General features: G+C 39.1%; 1 pseudogene; it reads right to left on the minus strand.

The window, feature by feature from the left end:
- Positions 1-3,497: 3,497 nt before the first annotated feature.
- Positions 3,498-8,735, minus strand: LOC148904997 (uncharacterized; annotated as a pseudogene).
- Positions 8,736-11,679: the final 2,944 nt, after the last annotated feature.

Here is an 11,679-nt window from a genome sequence, read left to right on the forward strand (position 1 = left end):
TAAGAGAAAGGCTATAGCAGTTCCCCCCCTTCACACATACAGTACCTGCCCTGGATTAGAGAAAGGAATAAGAGTTCCCCCCCACTTCAGTACAGTATGGCATTGATAGATGAAAGATCATAGGCAGTAGGAGGTCCCCCACTTTGCGTACAGTACCTCCTGGATAAGAAAATTATTAGGTCCTTCTTCCGATCAGTCTGGCCTGTTTAGAGATGGATATATGCTGGTGGTTCTCCCTCTTCATACTCTTCTATATTAGTACAGGGCTCTGTTCAGAGTGTTAGCTGTTGGGAGTCCCCTTCTTTCCGATGCTAGTGGTCCCTGTAAGCAAGAGAATGTAAGCCTGGTTCCCACTCTCCAGTACGGGTCAATTTAGTGAGGAGTAGCTGTCCTGGGTTCCTTAACTGACGCAGTTGTTAAATTTAGCTGTGGGTTCCCCTCTTCTAATACAGTACAGCCATCGTGCTTTGTGTTCCCTAAGTGATGCAGTGTGGGTGGCCCTGGTAAAGATAAGAAGTGTACTCGTTTGGAGTTCCCTTCTTACTGCAACCCAAAAAACACCTTTCATTATTGAGTATGGTGTGTCCTCAGTCCCTCATCATTCCAGATTCCTTTGCCTCTTCGCTCTCTTTTAAGCTGGGCCCACATGCTGGTTATTTCTTCAACTTAGGTTACAGAACTGGACCAGACTAGTCCCAGGAAACTGATAGTCTGGCCACGTAACACCTAAAAAGATTCAAAACATCATTCTCTAAACTCGTAAGCATCTTAAAATTTTGAACATCATTTGCCACAACACGTTGCTACTATGAACTATTGATTCAACAGTTAGTGAAACTACCTTCACCAAGAGTTCAGAAAGGTAATGCATTTTTTCACCTTGTCCGATTCCGGCCCTGTATTTTTCTTCGTAATGTGCTATGGCCTTTGCCTTTGCAGATAATTTATTTCTGATGTCCGTCTCTTTGAAGCTGAATGATGTGGTTGCACAGTAGGGTAAGATATTTTAATAGTTCGATTGGTATGCTTGTTTTTATTCTTGAAAGAATAACATAACAAGAAAATTCATAATTATTATTCTTGAGGTACTTAAAATTATTCTCGATCCAATATGATTTTTACATACTATGATATTATTAATGCTATATTGTATAATTATGTATGTATATGAGTTCGTACTGTCTAATGTAAATACTCATACATAGAGTATTATTTTATTTTGTGTATGTATATAAGTACATGCAGTAACAGAATTTGGGGTTGATGCTCTAGATAGATAAATCTATGTTAAATACCCTAACATAATTCATTTAGATAGCAATATAAAACGTAAGGTGTATAAGATAGGGTTCAAGAGTTTCTAACTCCTCATACTAAAAAATACTGAGAAAAAGAACGACAAGAATAGCAGTGTACAACACTTCTCACAAAAAAAAAACAAGGCTTCAGTATTTTCCGAGACCAATGCAAGATCTTCAAGTTCCCCAAAAGGTGAGATTTTTTTCCAGAAATCCAAAGACCTTTCCCCAATCGTCCAAAACATGTTTTTTCCATGTTGAATTGCCCTTAATGGTTTGTCCAACTTAAAACCACTGTAATCACTTGGGAATTTTGAAAACAGTCCTTCATACGTTTTAAAACTGTTAAAAAGCTCTTTTGTTTACTTTGTAATTGTCAAGGTCTTATTGTTAACTAAGGAGTAGACATTTTTGTTTAATTTTGGAGCCATTTAAATTTACAGTACCGTTTATCACTGTTTTTAATTTCACTTTTAAAATTTTCAGGATCTGATTACCTTCATGATTTGGCTTTTGTTTTAATTTTGGTTTTTTAATGTTTCAGTCCTTTGAGATAAAGTTAGGCAGTACAGACCAGGATCCTGATACTAGATGTCTACTAGACCCCAAGATTGCAAACCTTTTTCTAATCAGGTATGGGTTTGAATGGTGTACTAAATTTTTGAAATTTGTTCATTAATTTTTTTTTCTAAACTTTTTTTTTTCTTCAGGTTCATCCACTTTTAGAGAAGAGCTTAGGCTAGTTTATACTTTCTTGTGACAATCAGATGTAATGGATTACGAAATAGAATACACTGTTACCCATAACCACCATAACCATAAATCCATGAATAAGCACATGCCTGGGTTGCTCTAGTTGTACTGCATTGGGCCCAGGCCTACGTTTCCAGCTTTTTTTCCCTTATGAGGTTTTTTACTGGTTTTTTCGTAGCCGGCAGACAGCAGCATAACACCCTCGAAACAACGTAAATATCACTCAAATTGTAATATTACATAGTAATAAACAGAATACAACAGCAATAACAACACAAGCATACTAAGAATACTAATGTAAACACCCTTCATTGCAATCTTAACAAAGCATTCTTTCTTTGGCATTAATTTGCCTATGGATTCCCATAATATTTTGGAAACTTATATTTGGCAGTATTCACCTTTCTATTTCTTGGGCATGTTAAATTTGATTACTTTTTAAGATTATTTTGTAAATAAAGACTATTGGTCTCTGTTTGGAAGATCACTTTGTTGAGATAAAAAATAAACGTTTGACTTTGAGGAACCAAGTGGCGTAGTTCTTGGGGTGTCGTGGGTTTTTATCAGAAAGAAAGTGGTTGCAAATAAAACCGTGCCAGCTTTATTTTGATTGTCACCTGTTTTATTGCCAATGCACTTATTAAAAGACTGGTTTTAGTAGTCTTGACAGATATGACTAACTGTGAAGCCGACAATCATAACATTTTAAAAAAAAACCCGAGCATTTTTCATAAGGCAGGTTATTTTTATGATTAATGATGGTAATTGGTACTGAGTGGAGTGCAATTTGGGTCTGAATGAATGATTACAATTTTGTTAATCACAAGTTTGATTTCAGACCAAAATTGCACAACACAATGTTCAATTCCTGCAATAATACATTTAAGATTAAATTTTACCTAAAATATCTGATTGGTCAATTTCTATTTTTTCTGCAGTTCATTGGCTCTTCAAGAGTACAATTTAAAACTCAAATGGTACGATTTGTGATTCTTGCACTGCTGAGAGCCATCAGATTGCAGAAATTACCTGTGATTTCGAATTGAATGATGTTATGATCTTTATGTCGCTAGTGGGGTTTCCTAGTGGGTACCAGCCAAATATCAAAGGTCACAGTGCATGTCTAAGATTTGGATGATTTTAATATATCATGAGAGAATTTTGCAAGCAAGTATTGCACTGTAAACTTATTTCATGCACAATATTACTAATCTCTCACTTGGAAAAATGTAAAGACTAATATTTGTACATAAATGAACTTCATTGTCAAATGTAGACCCTCGGATTTTTTTGAATGAAAAACTATTGTAAAGATTTCTTCATTGGATTCTGTTGTAACTATCATTGTTCTCTCGTCATTCTCTAAGGAGTTGATATCTTCATGCTCCTGATCAAGCAAGACATTTTGTGAATGTGATTGTACCATGTATGTTGGTACTTCGACAGTCAGAGTGCCTTGTTCATGCGTTTCATCGTCACCACTGATTGGTAACTGTATCTGACTACCAAGGATAGGTGACTGACGACACTCTGCATTATTTGTTCAACCTCTTGATGAAGGGTATGATCTACTACAGTTAATTCATCTGATGAACCTGATTGGGTAACTGGGACGACAGCCGTCCCGTCCAACATAGACTGAATTAGAGCTTGCTGCGCAACCACGGTTTTCAGCTAAGGAGACAACACATGCACTGGAGTGTGGTAAAACTTGTTGATTGGAAATCAACTCTTCAGCAACATTCCTGCACGACAGTTTGCAATGATTGCACAGGGGTAGTTTCTATGGAGACTTCCTTGGCAACTATTGGATGCGCAAGAATGTCTTGATCTGATGTGCTTATCTTACATCCCATATCAGAAGAGTAAATAAGATTTGTTTCATGTTCTTCACCTTTGAAAAAAAAAAAAATGTCAATCATAACATAAATAGAATTTTATCTTTGGACATTTGAATATGGTGACAATGGGGATGATAGTAATGCCAGTTGTGGTGAGGATGGTTTTGATGGTACAGTCGACTCTCCCGTAAGTGACCATCTTGGGGCCAGGAGAAAGTGGTCGTTTACGGGAGATGGTCGCTTACGAGAGTTAACACAGGAAGCCCAAACAATGGGAATCCCAACACAGGAAGCCTAAACCCTTTATAATTTTGTGACTAGCATGTTTAAAACTACTGTATTAACGATTAAACTGTCTTTAATCAAAATTTTGAATGTGCTATATGTTTACAGTAGTGTGGTTTGTCAATATTTTGTCGGGTTTTCAATACCCGATGACTCTGTTTCTTGATCTGTCACCATTACTGGCTCTTGGGTGGTCGCTTACAGGAGAGGAAAAACAATGAAAAATTCCAAAATTTTGACCCCAAAGGTGCTCGTGGTCGCTTACGAGAGTGGTCGCTTACGAGAGAGTTTTTTTACAGAGTTATTATGGGGAACAAAACGGGAAATGCAAAAAGTGGTCACTTATGGGAGATGGTCGCTTACGAGAGTGGTCGTTCAAAGAGAGTCGACTGTATTGATGGTGATGATGATGATGATGGTGGTGGTGGTGGTGATGATGATGATGGTGATGATCATGATGGTGATATTGTCATATAATGATGATGCCAATGGTGATGGGGATAATGGTGGTGGTGATGATGATGATAAAATCTATGATGATGCCCATGGTGGTGATGGTGCTGATAATGTTGGTGATCATGATTCTGATGATCATGATGATAAAAGTGACACTGATTATGGTTATGGTGCTGGTGATGATGATGATGATGAGAAAGGTTATAATGATGTCCATGGTGGTGGTGATGGTACTAATGATGATGATGCTTGGTAAAACAACTTTGACAATAACAATGTGGTATTGTATATACCTGAATCCACTGATGTGAATCCTGTTGCTTTCATCCAGTTCCTCATCTTTATGTACAACACTTATTGAAAGCCGAGCCTTTGAATCTCGGGGGACTTTCAAGAGCATGTCGCTTTCTCATGTGCATTTCTGCTTCCAGTACTTTGGCTGAAACACTTGCCACATATCTCACATAAATATGGCTTCTCAACCAGTGTGGCGAAGCTTGTGCTTGCGCAGACTTGAATGCTCAGTAAAAGATCTACCAAGGTTACGAAGGGGCAAACATATGGACGCTCACCTTTGTAAAACAAATATTATATCTATTAGCTGTATAAATATTGACAAATAAATTAATAAATAAAATTAGCTAAAATACATTAATTAGAATTGAAGCTCATAAGACAAGAGGTCTGATAAACAAAAGAGATTCAGTCTTCAGACTGTGAAACAGTTTCTGGTCATTAGTTTTTGATAGGAAAAAACCCCCCATAAAAACAATAAAATAACATCTACTAGTCTCTTTAATTTGTGTACTAACAGACTATTTCACAGTCTGAGAATAATCGCTCTGACGACCTCCCTACTAGTGGGGTTTCACTATAGTGGCATAGCTCGTCAGTATGTTTAGTCTATAACAGCCATTTCTCCTATTAAGTTTACATTGTCAAAAATATATAAAGACTATTAATCATATATTTGAAAAATATTTTAGTAGAAGTACAATCCAATGCATTTACCTGTATGTATTCTCATATGATTCTTCAAATTTCCTGCAGTTGTAAAAGACTTCATACAATTCTCCACCTTACAAGTATATGGTCGTTCACCAGTATGGACTCTCAGGTGCACATTCAACCTCTGCAGTACGTAAAACGTCTTGCCACACCCTTCAAAGGTACATTTGAATGGCCGATCACCTGAGTGTGTTTTCAAGTGATACTTTAAATGCGCAGGCCATGCAAACATTCTTTCGCATCCAGGGTGCTGACACTTGAAAGGTTTTTCACCACTATGGGTGCTGTGATGATACTTCAGATGCCCAGATGAGGTAAAATTTCGACCACACCCTTCGACGGGACAGATGTAAGACTTCTCTGCAGAGCTGCTCTTTGATGCATGCTTGGAGTGGGAGGGTGAAGGTTTCTTGTTGTCTTCAACAACAAGTTCTCCCTCGCTAGGATTGGAGTCACTGAATGAAAGCAAATAGATATGAAAATTTATTTTCAAACTTAACCAATTATTAGCTTTACATATTGGTAGTTAGAGTGATAAAAATAGAAATAATAATAATAAATAACTTTAAGTGTTGATGTATTTAGTTTATGCCACTAATTGGGGACACTGAAATTAAACTGCAATGCAGAAATAATCAAAGAAACATAAAGTGTTTTAAGAATCCCAACTGGCAAGGATGCAAACCAGTTGGCTATTTACAAGCATGGCTGAGAAACTGAATCTGAACTAATCAGAAACCAGGACAAATACAGTCTCAGCTAGTGGCCACAGCGAGACTCGAACTCAGCATCATTGGGTTGTGAGACCGACACTATGACCACACGACCATGCTACCTCTATAAAGTCTAATGCATACTGATTCTCTAGGTGGGAAATGCTGTACTTACATAACAGAATTTTTGTCACTTTCTGAAGTATGTTCCATGTTCTCTGATGAACACTCACTGACAGCACTGTTATAGAATATTACTGAAAATATCAATGAAATAAAAAGTCGCAAATAATGAGGATAATAATGATGAGGAGGAGGAGGAAGATCATAATAACCTGACCAACACAGCCCAACATGACTTGGATTTTCAGCTTCTCACAATCAAAAAAAAAAAAAAACAATAACTCAGACCCTTAGAAATTTAAATAATGGAATCCAAAACCCAGACACCTAAGATTATAAATAGCTTTCTGAGTGACTTGCTTATAGCGTGTGTGTTGTTACCGTCTCGTCAATGAAAGTTATATAGGTGGATTGAAAGTGTATATAGGTGGTTCGAAAAGACCTGGACCTGGTTCAAAAAGACCTGGATCGAAAAGACTTTGGTTCGAAAAGACCAGTTACCCATAATAACAATCAAAGCATGTGAGACAGTGATATGAACATTCTTCTATTTTACCTTGAGATCCATTGTCTCCGAGGTAGAGTCTTCCATAAACATTTGCATCACATGAAGATCCTCTTGACTCTAATAATGTATTACTATTGATACATTGTTCATCATCTCTGTCTTCAATACTAGTGATACAGTTTGGATCTTCATCTTCAATATCTTCTAGGGAATAAAGAAACTCAAACTTTAGATATCGGGTTTGCAATCCAGTTGACAAGATCCCATGATAATCAGCACAATCATAAAAAACATTTCTTTGTACTTTCCCATTAGTCCGATGCACCTTGAAGGCCCTGTTACACATTGAAACTTTTAGCTGAAACTTGTATGCAACAGTGTTGTGAGATAATTTTAACAGGGGTGTTACACAGCACAATTTCTTCCTGAAACTTGTTCGTGACATAAGTTTTGGTTGCAGAAGTAGGAATTTTACTTTTCATGAAGCTTTGTTGCAATGCAACACCCCTGTGAAAATTATCTCACAACACTGCTGCATACAAGTTTCAGCTAAAAGTTTAAATTTGTAACAGGGCTTTCATATAACCTAATGATTTATTTAATTAACAGTAATTTACTGCTGACAGATGGAAGAGTGGAGAGGGTCCTGATTTTTGATAAAATAATCCTTTACCACCCTAAGTATTCAATCCCAGATCAAATGCTTGACATATATCTCTCCTCTCCTTAGCACTGATGCAAATTTATAACATCTCCTTAAGCCTTATTAAAGGCCAAGTAAAAAAATATGTTTCTCATTCAGATAAGAAATAATAAAAAAATAGGCAGCCCAGAAAAATGAAGCGGGCAGGGACAAGAAACATTTATTCATTTTTACTTGGCCTAATAGTACACTGCAATTTTTATGAGTTATGTTATTATTTGCTTTCTCTTTCTTTGTTGTATGGCATGTATCTGCAAGCAATGAATTCCAATATTTCTTTTGCAGCAACCCCCCCCCACCCCCCCCCCCCACCCACCCAACCTGTCCCCCAACTAGTGCAGTGCTAGCTGTCTAAATAGCTACAGACCTTTTTCACTTGGTTTTTCCTTTATAAACGCATCAGAACGGATTTGAATGATATTAGAACTACAATTAGAGGAACTGTCCTCTTGGTCTTTCTCAGTGCTGCTGCTAAGCTCAACCAGGGCAGTTCTATCCTCTGCGCTTCTATCAACATCCATGTCTGCTCCTTCGTCGTTGTCCATGGTCAAACATAAATTCAGACTTGTAAGGCAAGCTAGGCATGCATTGTCTAGTTTTCCACCAGTAGCACCGTACTGTGTCTCTTTTTACACACTTCAAAGAAACAGTTTTCTTTCGTTCATTTTGAGTCTAAAACTGAAAGATCGAAATCCATTTGAAAGAATAAATGAAAAATATAGCCAGAGAAAAACAATCTCTGGCAAATGTTTTTGGCTTGAACAAAAACTGATTAAGAGTGAGGGAAATTTCATTGATTGAAAGCGAAATCTGCGACATCTTTGTGTCAGGTTGATCTTTTTCAACTCGGGTTTGCGATAATGAATGAAAATTTAGGATAAAAGCGTAAATATAGCGATCAGAAAGGTATAAGAGTTGAAATCCAGTTCTATAGCAAGTTCTCGTCACCTGATTGTATTTCCCGCTTTTCTTTTGGCGGTAATATTATGGTCCTGTTTTCATCAAGAAACTATGGTTTATCCTTCATCCGCCGCCATTATTCGTTTCTTCGGAGCTCTCTAACTGTGGGGTGCACCGACGTCACAGACAGGGGTTTATTTGAATAACACAGCATGGAAGGGAGGAGTACTAGAAGGTACACTATTAAACCATTAATATTATTTATTTTCAGTTTCACTGAACTTAAAAGTGAATAAAGTCTATATATTGGCTATGATGACTTCTGGGGTGTGCGGGGGACGGGGGACAGGGGGAGGAGAGTGGAGGGGGAAATGACGATGAGAGTGGCGGCGGGTGTAGTGCAGGAGAGAGATTTCGTTTGGGATACAAGAAGAGTAGGCCATGTGTGCAGAGTTCATTAGGGAAAAAGGAAAGGAAAATTTCAAAGATAGAGAAAAACGTCTGTTGAAAGCCAGGCCGAAGTGAGTTTCTGTGTTAACAAGACGTCCTATAGGCGTTCACTGGGTTGCCTGCATCATGCACATAGACCTAGAAGTAGTAGCCTAGAAGCTGAAGAAGTTTGCAATGTTAGTCAAAAGATAATGGAATGTTTCACAGAAGTTTAACTCGTTTGCACAATAACGCAACAAGGTCAAATATCCCAATGTTCTCAGTCACGAATCACCAATTAATTTTCTTATTTTTTTACCATCCTTTGTTATTATATTATTTACTGGGATGGCTGTTTATTTCTCTTTTCATACTAATAGGATGCAGAAATTGCGCACTAGTACCCAGAAGTCTTCACGGCACCACCTTATATGACTGATAACGTCTCCGGATCCAACTTATACAGACTTATAAGCAACCGACTAGGAATAAATCTTTTTTCACTTATTGTCGAAGATCTAAATCTAATAAAAAATGGATAAAAAAAGAAAAATCTTATGTCTAATGTGGATAAGATGGGATTAGAACCCACCAAAATAAATTTGAAAAATCGATTCCACTTTGCCATACCCCCGAGACATCCGCAGAGCTGAGGCGTCGTATGGACTTCGGACCTGACGGCGATTAAATCCTTCTGTCCTTGGGTGCACGAATTACGCAAGAAAATGTTCTAGCCAAAGCATCAGGGGAGAGACCAGCCGTCCCCCAGACCATATCGGCTAATCCCTTGCATCTCTGCCACGCACGGAATCGGTTGAAAATATAATGTTAAAAAGTCTAGTCTGTTCGGTGCATTGTTTTCATGGCTATTGTTGTGCTGATTAATCTGGAACCGTGGTCGAGTGGATAAATCGTTTATCGTTCAAAATACTGAGTCAAGCTCGTCTGAGGAGGGTTAGCACTTAGCAGCAGTAAGGGGGACTCGCGAATCGCCGGCATTGCCAAAAATCACAAATCGAAAAACACCAGGGGGGGTGGGGTTTTTGGAGCAGTGACGAGGCCCTACAGGGGGTCTTGCGCGATCGGGTGGCAGCGCGAAAAGTCCCTTACTGCTGCTCTGTTGGGTACTGCAAACGGAGGTTAAAATATTCCTTAGATATAGATGGACGCCATCAAGAGCATACGAAACAAAACTGTGCGTAAGCTAAGAACTCAGGTGTTGGATCGCCTGGACGCCGACTTTGCCTTCACAACATTTATGGAGGGAGATACAGATGAGACGATGAACGAAGAAAGAGCAGAAAGAATTATCGACATGATGCCCGAAGGTAACTACCGTTTGGAGTTGACGTTTATAAAGTATTTAGACGGCGAGTGGATAATCGAAAAGGGCCGTAATCCTATTCGGGCGTCAGGTAAGCAAAACCTGTTTGTCTTAAGTGAAAATACGCGCCCGGGAGCGTTAGTAGGCATTGACATGATGTTTTACGAGGTCGCTTACCCAGTTACTGTGGTCATTTACGGTGCGTACGAGATTAAGAAGCCCGACGTTAAGAAGCTCAAACCAATGCGACATCCAGGTAACTGTGTTGCGAAGTTAGTAAGAGAGTTCTTTGAGGACTCCACCCGTGGTAGTAAGTTAACTTTAAAGAGAAGAGAAGCCATCAGGAAATGGGAAAAAGACACACATAAGGCCGGAGCCACCATAGACAACATCAAGAAGTTAGAGACTGCCTTAGAACGCCGCATACACGTAAAAGATATCACTGACGGGTTCATTTACCCAGGTACGCACAAATACGGAGGTAGAGGTGCCCCCATAATCATCTACCAACACAATGGACACGCTTGGCGAGAACTTAGGTTCCCCAAAAAGAAGGAAACTAAGGTCTATAAAGCTTCTCCGTTGATAGAATTAGTCCACGAAAACTCCGTTTGGTTGATGGATTCGGAAGGAAGTCAGTTTATGACGCAGGATGGTACTCTTTACCGCCCCGAAATTGAACACCAACGCATTCAAAGTGCCTGTGAAACCTTAGGGGAAGACTTCTCAGACGAGGTCCTTAGCTCTCGTAGTTTGGACTTCTTAGCCGCAAAGAAGAGGAACGGATGGAAGTCCACGCCGAAGGAATTCGCCGACATAGCCAAAGCCTGTGTAGAGCATGGTCATGGAGGTCTGTGGAACATGGAGTATGACGAAAACGAATACGTCTCCTTAGACATGAAACACTGTTACCCCGCAAGTTTTAAAGGATTGGGGGATTGTAAGGAGTATTATGACCGCTACGGACATCCAGACTCACAGTTCTTTCGTGTGTCCTTAGACGGCAGCTATGACGCCCCAGCTACGGGGTTTGTAAGATTAACCTCATGGAAGTTAGCAAAGGGCTTACACCCCATAATTTACGCGTGGTATGGTAAACATTTACAGGAGAAGGAATGGATTCCCGTGCCGTTGTTAAAGTTCTTTGAAGAGCATAAACTTATGACGTACACCGCCCACGAAGCCATATTGTGTCACTCCTCCTTCACAAAATGGTTACCTGAGCATAACCCCACCGCGCGGGTCGTCATAGGAAAGTTCACTCAGGGCGCAAAAGAAGGCGAAAAACATATGCAGCGACGCTTAATAACGGACGAAGGAGAGTTAAGCTTCCTCGTA

Source organism: Actinia tenebrosa, unplaced genomic scaffold, assembly GCF_029948245.1.
Source record: "Actinia tenebrosa isolate PJP-AT-01 unplaced genomic scaffold, QUT_ActTen_1.0 PGA_scaffold8__29_contigs__length_14323225, whole genome shotgun sequence".
NCBI classification, from domain to species: Eukaryota; Metazoa; Cnidaria; class Anthozoa; order Actiniaria; family Actiniidae; genus Actinia; species Actinia tenebrosa.